The sequence below is a fragment of the Ciconia boyciana genome, chromosome 1, assembly GCF_034638445.1.
Source record: "Ciconia boyciana chromosome 1, ASM3463844v1, whole genome shotgun sequence".
Lineage (NCBI taxonomy): Eukaryota > Metazoa > Chordata > Aves > Ciconiiformes > Ciconiidae > Ciconia > Ciconia boyciana.
The window spans coordinates 213,121,679-213,141,762 of record NC_132934.1 but is presented as its reverse complement, the minus strand read 5'-3'; the positions used below and the strand labels follow the sequence as shown (position 1 = coordinate 213,141,762).

General features: G+C 40.5%; 1 protein-coding gene across 3 annotated transcripts in view; it reads left to right on the top strand.

Moving 5' to 3' along the window:
• Positions 1-20,084, top strand: part of DLG2 (discs large MAGUK scaffold protein 2) — a 1,049,275-nt gene that overhangs the window by 151,988 nt on the left and 877,203 nt on the right. The gene's annotated exons all lie outside the window — the stretch shown is intronic.

Here is a 20,084-nt window from a genome sequence, read left to right as displayed (position 1 = left end):
AATTGAGTTGGCATGCTTATGTGATACCTTGTAGACTTCAGCAAAAGTTGTTTCTGACAGTGGAAACTTGCAGATTATTCCTCTTGTCTAAGGCTTTTCCATGGGCTTTGTTTAAATTTCTAGCTCGATTTCTCTGTTCGTTAACTTTTCAAGATCTAAAGAACTAATTGTTTAGCATAACTTTGAGTTTCTTGTGTTGCTGTGTTCCCAGTTGATCAGAAAACTTTTATACCGTATAGGACCATGGTGCTACTTGAGAGTTGAAATACAAAACCATGTATACTCATTGAAATTTGCCCCTATATTTATGGAGGAAATTATTTCCCCAAAGCAAGGAATTATCAAAAGCTTGATATATGCCCTAAATACATTGTGTCCATGAGGATGTAGAAATCATGGGATGTAGTGGATCTCAGCCCATTTTCACAAAATCATTTCCAGTATGAATGCCTAAGAATGCACCATCTTCTCTACTTAGAGTCATGATACTGCGAACTCCTGGACTCAGTGTTTCTCTGTCAGCAATTTTACATACTCCATTTTCATGCTGGTTGTAGCTCTCCAGCACAAAGCATACATGAGAGTAAACTCCAAAAATTGGCAATTCCGTTGCCAAACTCTAAGACATTCAGAGCTGTGAGTGGTATTTTCTTCAGTTCCCAGTACCATGGGATAGCAGATAGCAGATGTTTTGTTTTCATTTCCTGGAACTTGTGGTTTAGTGTGTCAGTTCATTTGAAAGACTCATTTTGTCTGACTTCTTTTTCAAGTGACTGTGCTTGAGTGTCTGTGGCACGCTGCTATGACAGTGACACATAGCTATTTAGGACTGGCTACATGTTTAAACATACACACCAGAGCTTTTCAGTTGCTGATGATCAATTGGTTGTTAGATTTACTTCCCCAGGCAGAATGTTCAAGAATGAAAATGAACTCTTCACTCACCATGGACCTTGAGAGCCAAGAGCCACTTCAGGACATATTGCCCTTGAGTATTGTGTGTTTCTATTGCAGAGCATCCCAGCCTGCATAAAGCTGGTGGAGCATTTGTAACTGAAGCAATTCTGTTTCATTCTGAATAAGGGATTTCTGGGAAGCAAGAGAAAACAATTATGGCTTTGTATGAGAAATAATAGATACATAAAACATTAGGCATAAGTTTTAAATTAATGAAGGTTGCAGAGCTTTCAAAAGGCTAGCTTATCCAAGGCCCTTCAGAGCTGTAGGATGGCTCAAGAACCTTTCCCAGTGCTCTGTTCTACACCCTGTGATTATGAATGTGTGTTTCTTACAACTCTATAAGTCATACTCTGTTCCCAGCTTGCCTCACCCTCTTCTCATAGGCCTATAAGCTGGTGAGTTTGTGGGAATGAGACTACTAGAGAGGTTGCATGGTCTCCATCTTTGGAGATTTTCAAGACCAGACTGGATAATGGTCTGAATAACCTGATCAGACCTCACTGCTGAACCTACTTTGAGCGGGAGGTTGGAATGAAGACATCCTCAGGTCCTTTCCATTGTCACGTATCCTGTGATCCTTTGATTACCCTGACTCCTGGAGAGGAAGGGAGGCAGCCAACCTGCTGTGCCACTGAGCATCCTTGAAGGCAAATGATTTTACACAACACCGGCTGCAGCAGCCAAGGACCAGGTATTACAATAAGGCCCTCAGCAGACAGAACCTGCAAAGTGCATGTTGTCTATTAAAAAAAAACAAAAATAGCTTTTTTCACAGAGTCACAGAATCACAGAATTGTATAGGTTGGAAAAGACCTTTAAGATCATCAAGTCCAACCATAAACATAACACTACCAAGTCCACCGCTACACCATGTCCCTAAGCACCACATCAACAGGTATTTTAAATACCTTCAGGGATGGCGACTCAACCACTTCCCTGGGCAGCCTCTTCCAATGCTTGATAACCCTTTCAGTGAAGTAAAATTTCCTAATATCCAGTCTAAACCTCCCCTGGCGCAACTTGAGGCCATTTCCTGTTGTCCTATCACTTGTTACTTGGGAGAAGAGACTGACACCCACCTCACTACAACCTCCTTTCAGGTAGTTGTAGAGAGCAATACAGCCCCAGTTCCCTCGGCCGCTCCTCATCAGACTTGTGCTCCAGACCCTTCACCAGCTTCGTTGCCCTTTTCTGGACATGCAAAGCTTGCTTTTGAGTGCTGGAGCAGTGCTTGGCTAAAGTGGTGTAAGCTCCCACATACTGAATAAAAGGATGGTAAGCTGGGCATGTGCTTGGGGCAGGAAGAGAGGGGATCCCCTCCACAGCTGTGAAGCAGAAAATAAATTTTTCTGTGGCTGCTTAGCCTGGAGCCGCCGTGGCCACTTGGGTGTGGAGTCCTTGTGATGAAGGAGCGGAGCTGCCTGTCCAGCCTTCACTTCTCCCTGCCCCCATTTTACATCTACTTGCAGGGCTCAGAGCAGCGAGGTGTGTGCTACCCTATGGAACAAAAAATTGTCATCTTCTTTTCTTTGAGAAAGCTGCCAGCTAGAGAAATTGGTCAGGACTCCAACACTGATTGTGCTAAATAGCAATGAAATTTACCACGCATGGGAGAAGGGAATGATTCTTGTTATAGCTTCTGCCCGAGACTCTCATGGGCCTGAGGCCAGTTGCAGAGCTGCTGCTGTTAGGGCTGCTGCAGTCAGGAGGGGAAGAATTGCTAATTTGTTGATCTTTAAATTAACACCAGCACTCATGGGCTTCTGGTTCAGTCTGGGAACTGCATTAAAATTCTTAGCAACTAAGGTATACAGAACTTCACACCTTCTGAAATTTGTATTAACTTCTCTTCCTGGCTGCAGCAGGATTTATTCTCACATTTCATCTGTAATATAGCTTCTAACTACATATCGAGGATCTGCAAGATTAGTAGTTTCTCATTTTTTGTTTTTCCTGTAACACAAAACAGTCCTAATAAAGAGGCTGTCTCATGAGATTTTCCCTTCTAGCATATAATTAGTCAGATAACTTGTATCCTGGTGTTAACCTACTAACTAACCAATTGTGATGCACAGCAACCTAGCTGGAACTGGGCTCAAGTGGTACAAATGAGCTCTGACCACAAAGACATAAGTTCATGACTACATCAGTTGCCCTCTTGGAAGAGACGTAATCAGGAAAGTATTTATTTGTAGCTTGTTTGGGTGCAATATAGGACTTGAAAAGAAGAGAATATAACCCCATGTGAAAGACTGGCAATTTAAAACCATCAACAAGTACTCCGTAGTACACAATTTAAGATACACTAGGAGTAAAGAAATCTTTCTCCACATTTGTAAGAGGATGTTTGTGTTTATGTGTTCTCTGTGTAGGTGCATAGAGCTCTAAATAGTCACTGGCTAAATTTTACAAGATGCTGACATTACTAATGGTGTGTTAGTAGTCTGGTAGATGTCTCCTTTCTTAGTGTCTACTCAAAAACTTGGAGACCTAGTACTCTTTTTTTTCTTAATTTTTACTGTTTGAATTAGAGATAATAATGAAGCCAGTTTTGCTTTTTTTAAAGAATCAGTTTCTCTTTACAGTTTTTGCTCTATAATATTTGGGTTTCAAAAGAATTTAAGAAATGTTTAAAAGGATGTGTCATGAGAGATTAAAAAAACCCATAGAATCCTTCCTATTGGTTTTAGGTTCTACAGAAGCTTGCTTCTACAAATATTCGGTTCAGCTGGATGTTACAGACTCTCGTTCTAAATATAACTGCCTAATTAAACCCTATGCTTTGGTTATCCAAGTGGAAGTACCTGGATACAGTGAAGATTTTAATGCCAGAAAGGAGCATTAAATTGTCCAGTCTAAGCTACCGCATTATGCAGACCATCACATTTCACACACTCACCTCATATTGTTTGTTTTTGTATGACTTAAAAATAGACACCTTGGTAAAATCAGAAGAGAAGGAAGCAGCCACATAGGTAAGTGGTTTTCACATAGTGCTCCACAGAGCCACTGGTATCACAGTGGGAAATAGTTGTTATTCTTTCTGTATGAAGTCTTTCTGAGAGTCAGAGCTCATTGGAGAGGCTATTTTTGACCATCTAAATCAACTACGAGCAACTAGAAAGCATCTCTTTTCACCCCAGATGGCTGCTTCTCAATTTCTTTGGTTTTTGGGTCAAGTCTTTCTATAGTAGATTTCAATCATGATCATATGTACAGGTAACACGAAGGCTGGAAGAGCAGAGGAAAAAATAGAACTAAGCAGCAATATGACCTGCAGAAATTAGAGCAGAAGGAGATGTTGCTAATGAATGGTAAAGCAGTGCCAAGGATTTGAAAATCTTATGCTTGGGGAGAAAAAATGAATGGAAAAAGTATCTAGTTGGAAGAACAAAATGGAGCAGCTCAGCCTCTTTTTTGGGTTTGGGATGGGTAATTAATGAAAATGAGGAACTGTATACTTGGGAGAAACACTGGAGACCCATTGACAGTCATCTGTTCCCAACCACAGTCCTGACGTTGTCATCGATAGATGTGTGTTAGAAGCTATGACCAGGAGCTCTGGCAACCAAAACGAGCCTGTGGAAGGATGGAGCTGAGGTCTGTGTCCCCAAAAGCATGGGTCTCTTCTGTCTGGGGCCACAGGAGATTCTGAGGGTAAAAAGCAGGTGGCAGTATTTCAGAGACCATGCCGCTCAACGGTGCACTAAGCTTGGGTAGCACACGGGCAAATCCTGTGCTGTTAAATGCTCATTGGTGAAGGTGACACTCAAAAATCGGAGGAATGCAGGAGGAAGCTTTTAGGTACACTGATGGAGCCTGATTTTCCCAGACACACATGAGTCATGTTGTTCACATAAACAGTCTCAAAGGGTTCAAACCTTCTGTTTTTCATAGAAACTGTAAATAGGATCATGAATTCACTGGGACCAGCTCACAGGAGTAGTGTTACTTGCAAGTAGAAGCATTTACAGATCATGCACTTGGAGACCAATTTCAAAATATATCCCCATATGCCAGTTTCAAGTATGATATGAAATTTTACAGCCAAGTCATTAGGTAATTATATGTATGGAAATGTTTCACACCTTACTAGATCAGCCTGAGTCTATCAATCGGGAGAGAACAAACTGTTGGATGCTTTACATCTAAGTGTTAAAATATCTCCTGATTTTAGAGTTAACTGAATTCCCTTTTACCCTATCATGCTTAGAGCACAAGCATGGTTTAGGTTAGACCGTCTTAATGGGTTAATTTGTTCTTAAGTAGATGGCTAGTTGGCTCTTCAAGGATGTTTGAAAAGTTCCCTGTTTCATATAATCTATAGTTTAATAAACTTGTCTGAATGTTTGGCTACTGGACTAAACCTCAGTAGGGAGAAAACATGCAGGTTCCAGTACAGCCTGTAAACAGAAATCAAGTTTGTTTTGTGCACATGTGGTTGCTTAGAGTGAGTTAAAGTTTTAGACGCAGTCGTAAGTGCTCTGGAGACTTTCTCTTTAAGATGTTACATCCACCAACACTTTAATAGTTGGGGGAGGGTTGGTTGCTCTCTGACCACATATCTGATTCACTATGGATTTTGTAACTTTGGTAGCAGTGACCTCATTTTGGCAAAATAATGTGTGTCATTTACTGAGCCTCTTGCTGCTTTAGCAATCACAAGAATATTAGGGTTATAACCTGAGTAATTTATGGAAGAGAGATGACTCTTAAATATCCTTTTATTTTCTTGGAAAGGCTTATTTTATTGAAAACATATTTTAGCCCTGAGTGAGAATGAGAGATCCTCAGCAAAGCACCCAGGGGGAATTGTGCTGTCCAGTGTGTTGAAAAGGTGAATTGTAATGTATGGGTGTCTAGACGTTTCCTCTTGTTGCTGTCAACAGTCCAGTTGGCTGTATTTTTTTTTCCAGTGAATAGGAGCATTGATTTTCCTCTCTCTTTGGCCAGAGCTTTCATTTTACATATCTTTCCCCTTCTGTGTCTCTTTCTCTCTCCCTCCCTCTTTCTTCTCTCTCTCTCTCTCTCTTCCTCTATGTATAAGAGAGGGAAGACTTTAGGAGCTGACAGCGAGCTTTCTAACTCAGGATGATTCATGTAAGACACCTGAAAGGCAAGCTCTGCACCAGCATCACTGCAAGAAAGGTAGGGCTTTGGGGGCTAAACAGTCTGTAAAACTCTGAGCAAAGCATACAGGACATGAAATAAATAGATTAAATCTGCGGATCTGTCAAAGATGCAGGAAAAAGTTTGGGAGAGAACTTAAGGAGTTTTTAAGCTCTGTTGTTCGGTGTGCTTTCTTTTAATTAAAACTTTGATGTATTTTTCATAAGTGGGGAAAAAAAAAGGTTCCCCTCTGTAGCTTTGAATAATGTATATAATGAGGGGTTTTTTTCCATGGATGGTAAACTATAATTATATCACTGTTGCGCTTCACAGACCTGTGTGCATGTGTAAATATGCAATTCCCTTTTTTTTTTCCCCTGACTGATTATTTTCTGTTATACTTTCTGAAAGTTCGCCTTATCCAGCTGTTATTTATATTCACTTCCTGAATCCGAATCTGACCTAGTAATTCTGAGTGATTGTAGATGTGACGCATGAGCTCTCGCACACACCTTAATGTTTCAATCATGCACTTCAAGCAATATGCGTTTGTAGGAATCATGCTCTTAATAAAACCCCTTACAACCCAAAGCAGTTGTTTTGGCAGAGAAGTGACAGCGCTGTGATAGATGGGCCCGATAGTTGTGTGTGTTGTGCTTGCTCGGAGTTAGTAGAAAAGAGGAGGGAGAGAGCGCGCGAGAGGGGGGAGAAAAAAAAAGACAGGGAAGGAGAGAGCGAGAGGGAGAGAGATTGAGAGAGAGAGAGAGAGAGAGAGAGAGACTTGGCAAAGGAAATCTTATGGGTATACTGAAACAGCAGATCAGAATTGTGAAACCAGAGCCAGGGCTGAAATGTGATGCTTTTGCTCTTTTGTGCTTGTTGTGGTTCTCATCTTCCCATTTAGAAGGCTGCATACCATTCAACAGAATATTTTGATCACAGATTGAACAATGCAGCAATCAAGCCTGATAAGCCACCTGGAAGTTTTGCTTGAGACGATTTCTAGTGGGTTTTCTGATCCCTGTGAGCATCATGACTGCCTTTAGCATTGTGGAGGAGGACTCGAGTTTCTTATGAGGGCCCCACTTGGAAAAGCAGGCTGTGCAGATTCAAGCCTCCGGTTCTGTTCATGCTGTTCAAAAGCTTTTCCTCACCCTTGCTGATTTGTTTTTATGATTTACATACACTCCTGTGGAGATTTACAGAATGGATTGTCTGTGCATTGTCACGACCAAGGTAGGACTGGAAACATTGCTGTTATGTGTACATATTTCTCTGCTATTTCTCTGTTCCTGTAATTAAATAGATTGAGCATGTACTGTGTCAGGGTGCAAGATAAAGTGATAAATAAGCTTTACTTCAATGAGCATTTTGTTCTCTTTTTCTGTAGATTATGCAGTTTGTTTCTATATCACTTCCTAAATGATATGTAATTTACTTATTTTTACTAGCAAAAGGAAAATGATTTCATATTTTATCTTAGCCTATGCTTGTGTCTATTAATATCTCTAGCTACTAGAGCACTTTCAGAATACATGGTATATTGCGCATATTTTCGCAGCTTATCAGTTTATTCTGTAAACTAAAGAATGAAAAAAAAAAGGGGGCATTATATGGGTCCTAGGATTTTAAAGAGGCCAATCAGATGTAGTTTAGATAGTCATGATGTTTCTGATTGGAGAGATGCAAGTTTCTTGTGCTTATTGTGGCTCTTTTGGGGAAAAACATAGCTTACTTTGCATCTCTAGGCCTGGAAAATAAAAATGCCTTGGTCCCCATTCAGCACTCTTATACTGATGTTAGATCTAACCTGACTGTTTGGGAATGGTCCTTCTAAATAATTATCTCCAGATGTGCATAGAAACAATTTTTTATCCACAACAATGGTGTCAGGCTAAGGACTTTGGGGTTAAGGGCAGTTCCCGAGTTAAGGACAATTCCTGACTTAGAGCTCTAGGGTAGGGATAAGCTGAACGATTCTTTGAGATGTCCTCAAACTTAGCAAACTTACTTAATATTAAATGACAGGGTGATAATCAGGGAACTCCCTTTCTGTTGCTACAGGACAGGCAGCTCACCGCATGTTTGTAACTGCATTTGCACATGGCAATAGTATTTATAAGGAGCAGTTACCAGGGAAAGTCTGGACATTGGGGTTCAGCACAGCTGCTCCCTGTTCTGGTTTGTTTTTGATGAATTTCATCATTTCTGTAGGACTTGCAAAATGAAGCCTGAAGTCTGCGTAAAATGATAAGGCAAACCAACGGTTAGCAGTGCTGTCATCATTGCTGTAATTTTTTGCGTGATGGCTGTGCAAAATGGGGACCCCCACCTGTGACACGGAGAAGGGCAGGAGGAGAAACCCCAGGCACCCATGGGCAGCAGTGAGGGGTGGCAGGTGGCTGCCACAGAGAGTAAGGAGCACGGCGGAGCCATGGAAACATATGTGAGCTGTCATTCCCATCTTGCCGGTGGAGAAACCCATATGGGGAGAGAACAGGAGGTGAATGAGGCCACAGAAGGAGCTTCTGTGGCCTCATTCACCTCCTGTTCTTTCCAGGTCCTTCTGGCTCCCACAAGCCATGCTGGATCTAAGACTACGTCCTCAACCTGCTCTGGAGCAGAGCAGAGGCGCCTGCGGGTGCCTGTTGACGCAATACGGGTGAAAAGTGCTCAGCGGTGGTGGGGCAGCATCGCTGAACAAAGCCTGGATGCAGGATCATGCTTAACATCCAATTTCTACTCCCTGACGTTGCTTTCCAATAGAAAATAAGCAGGAAGGTTGAAAAGACAGCTGTGATTAGCTCCACTTCTGAGTGTCCAGTGGTGCGGTAGAGACCAGCAATTGCAACCATCCTTGGCCTTGAGAGTTTGGCAAGGAGGTGTGTAGTAACTGGATTTGGGACAGGGGAATGAGTCTACTTCTAAAATGGTATAACTGGGAGAAGAATGTGGCCCAGTGCCTTTTATTATATATCAAGAGACACCGCTTTATTTATTTTATGAATTGGTGATGAATGTTTCCACTAAAATTTTCCTGGGGCCTTCTGGGCAATAACAAATGTATACTCACCGTCATCTCACTGCTGCTGCTGCTCTGAGCAGGGCTCCCAACTCCATCTACACGCAATATTTTTCCTCCCATCTCTCCTGTTTCTTGGATCTGCTGCTAAATGGCTGAAATGATCTGAAAGTCAAGCATATAAGCCTCAAATATTAAACTCCAGATATTCACTCTTTGCTGCCAACTTTGATGTTGGAATGAGATAGGATTGTGAATTGTTGGTGACCTACTATTTGGATGTGTGTGGGAACACCATATTAACATATGTAATTGAGCTGAATAATGGCAAAAATCTAGTTTCAGAACACTTTCATATTGCAAAGGCTTGAAGCCAAATAAATTATAGTTGATTTCCTCATCTTGTTTTGGTGCCATATTTAAATAGCTGCACCAGTGACGTTATATTGTATTGATCCACAATCTGCTTTTACTTGCTTTATTGTACGTTGGAGTAATTCTATTTCCTTGAAACCCACAAAATTTTTATGGCATCTGTTTATGCCAATTTTCACCAATATAATAAGAGCAGGCCTTTCTCAGAACATCTGAGATTTTTTAAAAATTCACTTCAATAAGTTTGAATTCTACAGAGCAACAGTATGGTCATTTTGGCCTCAGATCTGGTAACTATCTTTATTTGAATATCCATTTGTCTGATTTGTGCAAATAATTGCCATTCTCATTCTTGGAAAAGTGGATCTTAATGTCAAGAAGGAGTAAATACATCAGTTTTATTCTTCAGATCTTATAAATAATAAAAAGGGAGTAGAAGATAAATGCTATTAAAGAGCAAAAGATGAACACATTAAAAAGTTGACATTTTTAACACACGGTCATTAAATTTAGTCTGGAATTTGCAGTATTTCCAGTCTATAGAAAATGACATAAATGTTGTGGTGGAGTGAATATGCCCTTGCAGATTTTGTACAATGGAGCTAAAGACCCTGCTTTGAACTCTATATGATGAAAGACACCATCTAATAAAATTAATTTCTGATTTACCTTGCCAAATCTTAAATCCTACTGACATTATTTTTTCAGCCAAAATGTAAGATAAGTTTAAGATAGATTTAAGGTATTAATTTGTACAGATTCTTCCTCTCCTTTTTTATTTCCTTCATGTTTCCATGCATTTCTGAACCCAGGACTTAGGGAATGCTGAATCAGTCAAGGAGGACTTCTTAAGGTCTCCTAGTTTATTTTAATTGATCATGTTCCCAGCATTGCTTCTTTCTTTTACTGTCGCATAAAGCACATTAATTTGTGGCATTATTTTATCATTAGGAAGAATTCAGTATAAATAAAAGCTTAGGTCAAGACTCCATCCCAGTGGGAGCACCAGGAGTTTTTGAAAAGGAAGAACAATCCCACTGTGCCTCCCAGCACTCAGAGGCAACATGCTGTCCTCTCCCCTAGCTATAAGCTCTCCTTCCATCCTTCTGCCTTTTACAGTTATGAATACATCAGTAGCTGCTGCTGGTGAAAAAGAAAATAGATAGCTCTGTGCTGCCTGACAAGATTCACCATAACAGGGGCTGCTTCCATGAAACCCCCAGTTCCTGGTGTCAGGTGGCTTAGATGAGATGATCAGCTTTCACTGGAAAAAAAACCACGAAAGCTTTTTGGTCCTTGTTGCTACAAAGGAGAGCTTAGAGGTGGAAACTCTAAAGGTTTAAAACCCAGAAGGCCAATGAAAGGAAATAAAAATGTATTTTTCTTTTTTAAATCTCATTATTTCAAGGTGTCAGATTCAGGCTTTTTGATACTTGCAGCTGGCAATCACGGCACTAAAAAAAAGAGAACTGAATAATACCACAAATGGCCATCCAGTCCTCTGTCACAAGCAAGGCTAGCTAAAGACCTTCTCCTAGGATAGAGATTTTAAAACATCCTGGCCAATCTCATCCGTTGTCTTATTATCCTTAAAATTAGTAATAGCGCTAAGAACTGTCAATGTTGGTTGCCACTGGTGTCACCTCTTGTTTTATTTTGGAGCTGTATTTTGTGGTTTGCTTAAAATTGCAGATTTTATCACCTGAAAGCTTCTGTTTTGAGAAGAGCTTGCAAAGATGTACACTAATGACTCAAGACTAGACACCAAATAAAACAATCCCAATTTATTCACAAAACCTAAACCACTTGCTGTTTGTTGCCCAGTTCCCAAGTTTGCAGCACTGAGCACTGGCAGCAGTAGCGTCCCTGTGACCCAGAGCTGTGTCCTCCAGCTTGTAAACCAGAGAAGTGGCCACCTTCAGACCAAGGGATAATGCCCAGCTTGAACTCGTTGGTTTTGTTAGCTACAAAAATAAATTTCTGTCATCAAAATGTTGAAAATTCTGCAACAATTACTCCTTCTTAGAGATTCTTGTTGCCAACTTCAACTTAAGTCTGTAGTGGTTTAAGCCGGATCACTCACTACACAGGTTCCATATTTAATTCAAGTGTCACTGACGTCTGTGGGACCAGGCAATTAAATGAAAAAGTGATTATTCATGTGACTGGAAAAAAGATCTTGTATATTTTGGGTGGGTATTTTTAGAGTTAATGAAAGACTCAGTTCATTCCACTAATGAAGAAGTTTAGAGTTTTGTTTTTAGGATTTTAGGGGTTTTTTTAAATTCTGTGTTAGTCTAGTTTGGTAAATTAACAATATCCCTCTTTTCATGGCTGTCTGTCCAGCACCTTTTCTAAGGATTTAGTTCAAGTGTTTAAAAGAATGAAATAAAAATGGAAGGAAAAAACTGTTTTGTAATGGTGCTGGGAAGCAGAGTGATATGCTTGTTTATGTTGTTAACCCATACCAAGGTTGAATGTGTACAATTCTGACTGGCAAGGTTGCCAGGAGCCAGCAACATCTGTCTATCCTATTTTGTTCTGCTTGTCCGGCAATACATTTGGAACAGGGGACACCAATGTATGCACTTAAGGCAAAACCCTGACAGATGTGTGAGCAGAAGTCTCAATATATGCAATGGTCATGGAAAATAAGAAGCCACTGCAGCCAAGTACAGGACCAACATCTGGCTTAGACCCTGGGTATGGTATGACTCTTCTGTAGGTCTCTCCCACTCCACACACTCATCACCCCACTTTACAGCATGAAGTTAAGAGTAAAGCAGAGAAGAACTATAAAATTTGTACCTTGTCTGTCAGCATTAGCTTTCCTTTCCCCATAGTCCCAACATGGAAGACAAGGCAAAATTCAGAGCTCATCCTCCTCAATAGCATCGCTGTGAATCTGAGTGAGGAGTTGCTGTGGCTTGGCCAGATGACTTTGAAACTACCAGTCTATATTAAGTATATCATTATAAACCCCTGTTGATAGTGTGCCGTGCTTGGGAAAGGTAGGGTCAGGTCTTGTGTCCCAGTAGGATACTGTGGATTCCCCAAGTGAGGGGGAAACCCTCATTCAGCATTTAGCCAACACAGTTGACTCCCAGCACAACAATTTAAAGAGTGTTTTTAGAACTTGGCTGAAGAATGGAAAAATGTGGAGGTGGCACCACTGGAGTCACCTCACTGTTCCAGCCTCTCTAATTTGGAGTGGCAGCAAAACCAGTCCCAAGATGCTCTCAGAAGGGCAGAATGGTAAATCAGAACAGGTCACCTGCTGGAGGTGGAGAGCAGGTCCACACACTATATGCCAGCTGTTGGTCTCACTTTGTAGAGGTGAATCCACTATGAGGTTAAGTTGGATTATTGATTATGGTGGCCTGATGCCAATGCAAATAGCTAATACTTAGAATATTTATTTATGCTGAAATGCTTTTGTAATAGGCCTTACTGAAGAAAATAGGCCTGTTTCCCCCTCCAGTTACATTGTGTTAATCTGAAAAAACTCAATATAGAGTTTTAAAAAGGTATATACTTAGAGAATGAGGTTCAATTTATTTTGTGGGACTTCCTGCAAGATCAGCTGTATGTGTCTGAGAGGCTGTAGAGTCAGTCCCAAAATTAGGAAGTTATAAATCTAGTTATAAATACTGAGGTTGAACCAGTGCCTCAGGTGTTGTAGACTAGTATAATCTTACCAAAACCAGCAGAGCTGTAGAGAGCTACACTATATGAGGATCTGATTTAAATTTAGCTGGATATGAAACAAAAAAATAACCACATTTCTATGCGCCCGCATATTGTTAATAGTGCTAAATAGATCTGGGCAACATTTGTTGTTTTTTCTTTGCAAGACTGCAGGCTTTGAATCATTGCAGTTTGAAATCATAAACTGGGTAGCTAAGTTTTTTGTGCTAAATTTTCTGTCTATAACAAATCCAAAACAAAGGAAACATAATGATTTTCCCCCCAGAGACTCACATTTAGCTAAAATCAAAACCTTTTTCTATAGTCATTATTAGGTGCTGATGAGCACTTCAAACTGTGGTGTTTTCCTGACAGACCCTAAAAGTGTAATAGTGCTGAATCCATGCAATTTACATGTAATTTAGTAAACTCTATTCTGAAGTGGTACTTGAGGACAGCTTTGATGACTATGGGTTGGCTGCTGGCTAAACTGCAGTCTTAGAAGAGCAGGAAGATCCTTTTCATTGATTACCATTTATCTTAGCTGGAGAACATACTCATAGATGTCTGACAGATGGGGAGTGTATCTGAGTATTTATTTCAAATCTTTATTTACCAATGTTAAATTTTGGAACAATTATTATAAGCCTGTAGCTTTTGGATTTCAAACATTATGAATGTAAACTGATGAGACACGTGTTGTCTTTTCTAGAAAAAAAAAATCATTTTTGGGGGGAGTCTCAAGAAAATTACACAGAACAAACCAATGTGCATTGCATATGTAATGTCTTGTAATTATATCTTGTCAAAAGCTCAACTTTTTTCTCCTTTATTCTTTAGAAATATGGTAATTGTCCCTTTTCCCTCATAGTTAATTATAAATTTCAGGAAGAATTAAGTCTGTTAAATCTCTTCTTCCCCCTCTTCTCCCCCCCCCCCTTGGTCTCTATGGCAGCAGCAGGAATAGAAGGGAATTACTTTGATCTCCATTTCTGAGTGACATTTCGTTTCTTCAGAGCATTGACCTTGTTTAGTGCAACTGAAATTTTCAATAGATTTCATTAGATTATAATTTGCTGATCTTAGAGAGATGTCTTTATTGAGATTGGTTTTAACTATGAAAGGAGAAGGGTGATTTGTTTCATAAATCTGTGAACAGCTCTATAAACTGAGAAAAGAAAATGTTCAATTAACTGCTCAGACAGATACGGCTAGGGCTTAATACTACTGCACAGCAGTGGAGAGCTGCAGATGTAAGGAAAGGTGGAAGATAACTGAGCAAGAAAAAGAAAACAAGAGACCCTGATCCTGGCTCAATTAATGATAGTGCTGCTTGATGACAGCAGAGCTATACATCCTTAGCAGGTCCCTTCTCTAAAATTCAGGGGGCCTGGGTGGAGGTGGGAAGATAATTTCCTAGTGCCAAGGTGATCTGTGTTTTTATGCATTTCACATAGCTGGAGCTCACCGAATGGATTCTTTAAAATGTCCAATAGGCCACTAAAAGAGAAAAGATGCGTCTCCTGGCATGCATCCTCAACATAAACATGCATTTCTTTTATATTTTAATCTGTTTGCTACTACCATGCAAATTTCCTTCTGTCTCCCTTCACCTGATGCAAGACTTCTGAAAAATGAGAGGATGTGTGCAGTCAAGGAAAAGGGAATGGTTATTTATGAGTGAATCATTAGGTCAGGGGTGTGGCCTAGTATATGATTATATTTTACCCATTCTGAGACCTCTAGTTGTGATCTACAATTTTCATTTCTCGAGAGAATTGTCTGCATCAGAGAAGACAATTTGCAAGGATGTGTAGGAGTAGCTAAGTATGTTCCACTGGGTTTGACTTCAGCCAACTCTTTTGCTACTGGAGACTTCACTCGAGGACTTGTATATAATTTGCAAGTCATATTCTTGGCCATTCCAGTGGATACAAATGGAATCTCACTTCTGACTGCTTTTGGCTCTGATCACCACTATCTTCTCTGAGAAAGAATATTAAGTCCGATCTTAAAGAGTGCTTCAATTCAGTGAGCCCTGAGCCTTTAGCAGATAAAATATTCCCAAATATCCTCTCTGGATTTTGTTACATCCTTCTGCAGAGCTAAGATCTGCCTCCAAATGGGTCTCCAGCCACAGTCACATTAGGCAATATTTAGCCATCCAAATTTGGTATTGATGATATGTGTATAAACTCTCCCTGCCTATGGGAAAGTGGCAATAAGCTATATGTACTTGCTCTTAAGGTCCTCCAAACACCCTTAGCAGTCACTATGGTTGATCACACAACACAAAAGAGGAATTCTTCCTTGAAATCTTACCTAGAGCTTGCTGATGAGCAACTGTGTCTCTGTCACCTGAAACCTCTCGTGCAGTGCCACAAAGCGCTCACCTTCTGATTCAGTATTCAATATGTAATATTTCCCACCGCAATATTGCAGCAGGCACTGATGCCACCACTCTGCATTATATTAATGTATCTGCAAGATACATTATACTGATGTTTCTAAACAGTGCTAATAGCAGTCAGTTATTTCAACACCTGACTGAGAAAAGGACTGTCATGGTTTAACCCCAGCCGGCAACTAAGCCCCACACAGCCACTCGCTCATTCCCCCCGGTGGGATGGGGGAGAGAATAAGAAAAATAAAAGTGAGAAAACTCGTGGGTTGAGATAAAGACAGTTTAATAGGTGAAGCAAAAACCACACACACAAGCAAAGCAAAGCAAGGAATTCATTCACTCCTTCCCATGGGCAGGCAGGTGTTCAGCCATCTCCAGGAAAGCAGGGCTCCATCACATGTAACGGTGACTTGGGAAGACAAACACCATCACTCCAAACGTTCCCCCTTCCTTCTTCTTCCCCCAGCTTTCTATGCTGAGCATGACGCCATATGGTATGGAATGTCCCTTTGGTCAGTTGGGGTCAGCTGTCCCGGCTGTGTCCCCTCCCAACTCCTTGTGCCCCCCAGCCTACTCGCTGGTGGGGTGGGGTGAGAAGCAGCAAAGGCCTTGACTCTGTGTCAGCACTGCTCAGCAGTAACAGAAGCATCCCTGGGTTACCAACACTGTTTCCAGCACAAATCCAAAGCATAGCCCCATACTAGGTACTGTGAAGAAAATTAACTCTATCCCAGCCAAAATCAGCACAAGCACATAAGAAAAGCTTGCTTAAAAGTTGCATGCCAGGAAGGTAGATTTTGTGCGCAGACTCTGAAGGCCTTGCAGCCTTGGTTTTGTCTTCTGAAGTTGGTGATTTTCTGTCTCCTGGTTACCTATGGGGTGTGCCTTTCTGGATGCTTGATAAACCTATTGGTTTGGGAATTACATGTAACAGTGCCTCCAGAGAAGGAATTGCACTGTGTCTAACTGAATAGGAGGTTAGCATCTCCATCTGACTTTGGTCATTGCTTCATTGCTTCCTGACTGTATTATTACTATGCAATTTATCAAGGATTTAAAGCATCGACCCAGAAAAAAAGCTGTGACTGATGCTGAATTCAGCAATGAGAATGGATTTGTTCTTTTGTGTCCCAAGGTCTCTTTATACAAAAATTACACAAGCTGAAGATCTTACTGCATATTTTGAAGGCTCTGATTGCATGAAGCTGTGATAAAGCCTACGCCTGGATAGCTGCGTCTATCACTACATTGGAGCTGTCTCAGGGGTGAAGCTTAGTGCAGGAGGCCGGGTATCCTCAAAGAAAGGGAGTAAAACAAGACTGTGGAAATCACTCATTCATAAGCTATGGAGAAACAGCCTCTCTCTTTCCATTTCGGATGAACTCTTTTATTGGAACATATTCTCCCAAACAGGATGGCAAGACATATTCTTTTTGCATACAAATATTAGTAAACATGAAAAGCAAACTATAGGTAATTCTGTCCTCCCTTGAAGGCTGTCTGAAGAAAGATGATTTTAAATAATGGATTTTCATAACTTTTCAGATTTTTAACTTTGCAGTTTAGTGGTGGACCAGGGTCTATAGTCCTTATGCTCTCCAAACTCTTAAGCTTAGGAAAATGTTAACAGTAATAATTAAATGGAATTAATTCCTTCTACATCCTGCAAATAATTCTCAACATATTTATTTCTATGCTTACTTGTGTTGCCTATGCTTGCGGAATGCCTTATGTAGTGTTGACCTTCTGGGTAATTTTTTTTAGTTGATGTCTCTAGGTGTGACATTTGGAATTTTTGGCTGATTTACAATAAAAAAAAAATTGAGCACATTTTTATGAAGAAAGCATTACCAGCAGCTGATATACAAGCTTATTTCTTAGAACTATTTCAACTACGTGAGGGTGTAAGATATGAAAGGTATGAAAAGCATTGTTTTTTATACAACAATACAAAAAGTAGTGATCATTCAAATAAGAAATCAGCTGTAATTTAAAAAAAAAAATCCAACCCCAAATCCCCAAAAAGGTGTGGGAGAAAAGTGTTCAGTCCTAGCCCTTGAACTACATGCATTTCTTAGACAATACAGTGCAATGCATGTTATCAGCACAGTAATTCAAATAGCCAGCTGTGAAAAGCCAAACTGTGCAGGTCACCCTACGGCCCAGATACATGATCAGCCCAGCCTTGTGCTGAAAAATTGGGGTCTCTGGAGAACTGTTGCCTACGAGCAATTCCCAGTCACCTCTGTCTTTCTGGCCTTTGAATATGCAGCATGTGTCATGTGATTCTGGGCCTTGGGACAATTTTGGTATGACTCTCAAACTCAAGAATACTTGCAGAGTATTAGCCCCTTGCATAGTATTAGCTATGAGATCTGGAGCTTTTATTTTGCAGATGCATCCTCTTTAAGAATGTGAGGAGTCTTTTTGAGGAGTCTCCTGACAAATGTATTTTACATTGTTACCTGAGTTTGTAAGAAAGATCAGGCTTTTCAATCAGAAAAATGTTTGCTGTCCAAAGCAAATTATTAATTTTCTTGCCTTTATCTTGCCTTGGATTAAAGACTGAAGATGTACAATTGTTAAAGAAAGGAAAAAATAATTACCAATGTTTCATGCAGTCTTTTGATCAAAATTCATTTATAGTTTTATTATTTTGATAGGATTACATAGTTTGCTGTTGCATTCATCCCTTCCTTACAGGAGATAACACACACCCGCAGGATATTGCTGCCATGATAGCAGTGACTTTTTCAAATCCTTTTAAGCAAGACTTTTTAAACTTTCATCTAAAGGTACAATGCTGCTTGCTCACTAGCTGTTTTTCTGCATATTCCTTAAAGTTGTCTAAGTGAAAATATAAAACATAACCAGTTTTTAAGGTTTGGGGAATATAAAGCTGAAACTGATATGCACAGTTTTTCCTTTTTTTTTTTACTTATAAAAGTATTTAGTATTGCAATGCTTTACAAATATGTACTTTTTGGAGATAAAGACAAAGCACTAATAGTGCTTCGTTAGTGAATGTTCTTAAATCAGACTCAAAATTGAAAATCATGTGAAGCCTAACCATTAGTGTTTGCAGAGGTTGCCCTCCTTTGCTCTCAGCATAGGGAAAAGAAAGGTGTAATGTAGTTGCTTGTGGTATATCTGGCTTAAATGAAAATAAAAGGAAGGAAGCTTTTTTTTCACATTATTTCCAGCTTCAGGAACACACAGGATTACAAGAGTCCTCCAATTCAAGGACCTAAATAATAGTTTGACTCTTATGTGAAATGCTGAGAGTAATGGTGGCAGATACCAGAATTTATTCTGAACTTTTCTTTGGGGACTCTGACCCAATCTTCTGTGCAATTCGTTCTGATGGGCTCCAAACCTTTGCTAAAATGTAATTGAATCACTGCAAATGCAAGGGAAATTACAGAAAGATCAGCCCGAAGGCCTGATGGTTACATCTTGCACTGCCATGTGGAACATTAGACTTTAAATTAACCCCTCATTCTTTTGGTTCTGCAGAGTTTCAGGGAACTGCAGGAGTCTTGGGTACCTGCTCTGTGTCCTCCAGGGGCCAATCTGGGGAGCAAGCAGAGCGTTCTGCTCAGCAAGGAAACACACCCTAAAAATTTGGGACAGACTTACTTCTCCTGGAAAATAGCCCTGGGGTGGTTCAGGCTGCAGCTATCACTGGTTCAGAGAGGACATAATGGAAAAATGCAGCCTGTCGTGAAATGGGGGGAAAAAAGCCAATCTCTACCTACTGCCTAAAGCTGTTGTTCTCTGAATGCTCCAGTGTGGAGAAAAGCCAGATGGACATGCCTGGGGTTCAGAGTGGATGAAGGCTATGTTCACCCACATAACTGAGAACTTCAAAGCAAAATTAATGGGTAACTGTTGAGGCCTTTTTGGTCCTGTGAACTGCAGATTATTTTCCCTACATGACAGTGGAAAATGACTTTGTGAGGTGTAATGCATACTAGCAAACTCCTAGATGCTCCATCTGGAATGGAGTCCATTGTGCCTAGCAGTTGCAGCACATACTGTGTTATGTATAATGCCATTTTCACTTATTTGCAGCAGAGCCATGGCAGATGCCCATCCCACAAATGCTCAGTCGAAACACCTGCCTGGATACCCATTCAGCACTCTACCGTAAGTTTGAGCCTTTTAATACAAAGATTTGGGAGACTGAATGGTAAGTCTCTGTGTTTGGAGCAGCCCTGTTGGGTCAAATTTCCATACTCAGTGCAGTTGAGAAAGAACAGAAATGAGTCCTAAGGCCAGACCAAACTCCTTGGGAAGCCTGAGCTGTTGAAATGTTGGGTAGTGGCTTAGCAGGGCTTCTCCAGAAGTTCAGCCTCTTTGGGAATTTAATTGATTCCACATGGAGCAATGAGGATCAGTGGCAAGCATGGTATGGTTGTTGGTGGTGTCCAGATCAGAGGATTGTGAAGTTACTGTTAATTGCTATAACTCTGGGCTCCAGCTGAGTGCGATGACTGTGAGCCTGCTAGTTTTGTGTGGTCATGG